This window comes from Eimeria mitis, genomic scaffold (genome assembly GCF_000499745.2).
Source record: "Eimeria mitis Houghton genomic scaffold, Emh_scaff1264, whole genome shotgun sequence".
Classification (NCBI taxonomy): domain Eukaryota; phylum Apicomplexa; class Conoidasida; order Eucoccidiorida; family Eimeriidae; genus Eimeria; species Eimeria mitis.
This window is the reverse complement of record NW_013568498.1, coordinates 5,935-7,038: the sequence shown is the minus strand read 5'-3', so window position 1 is coordinate 7,038 and position 1,104 is coordinate 5,935.

The following is a 1,104-nucleotide window of genomic DNA, read 5'->3' as shown; positions in this document are numbered from 1 at the left end:
CCCCCTCAGGGGGGCCCTCTCAGGGGGGCCCCCAGGGGGGCCCCCCAGGGGGGCCCCCGTAGGTGCTTAGGTCCCCCCTATCCACCCACCTCCCATTGGATCGATAATAAATAAAATAAATAAAAAATAAAAAATTATTTATTTTATAGAGAGAGATTTGTTTGTTTTGTTTGGGGGGTAAAGCGAAGCAATAAACTTTTTGGGGTTTGGGGGAGGCCCCCCATCCATAGCCTGTCTTCATCTGCTGCTGCTGCTGCTGCTGCTGCTGCTGCTGCTGCTGATGCTGCTGATGCTGGAGAAACAGCAGCAGCAGCAGCTGCTGCTATAGGTGGTGGTGGTGGGGGTGGTGCTGCTGTTGCTGCTGCGTTTGGTGGTGGTGGTGGAACTGCTGCTGCAGCAGCTGCAGCAGCAGCAGCAGCAGGAGGACTAACAGCAGCAGCAGCAGCAACAGCAGGAGCAGCAGCAGCAGCAGGAGCAGCAGCAGCAATTCCTGCTGCAGCAGCAGCAGCAGCAATTTTTCTTTCTGTAAGAAACTCTTTACTATCAACACAAACAGCAGCAGCAGGAAAGCAACAACCCTCCCCCCCCCCAAACCCTAATAAACCCTCTATATTTATACTGTACCCTAGGGGGCCCCCGGGGGGCCCCCTCCCCCACAGCCGCAGCAGCCGGCTATCGTAGGCAGAGGCAAGGGCCCCCCCATGGGGGGCCCAAGCAATATCAACGATAGAGTTTTCTTTATATGGGGGGCCCCCAGGGCCCCCAGGGGGCCCCCCCCCAACCCCTTTATTATAATTATTTATATTATTTATTATATTACTACCACTACCATCTAGCCTACATAGGGGGCCCCCAGAATATAATAAAGAAAAAAAACTAATACACCCCCCGCTATCCCCTACACAGTATATATGTGTTTGTATAGGGTTTATATCTAGGCTCGTGGGTTCATAGGAGCTGTTGCTGGGGGGGCCCCCCGGGGGGGGCCCCCATAGGGGCCCCATATGTGACGATGGGTTTGTACTGAACGCAGGGTACGAATGTCTACTACACGCAAAGAATTATCTCGAGAGATAGATATCCAGTAAGAGCCCGATGGGTGAA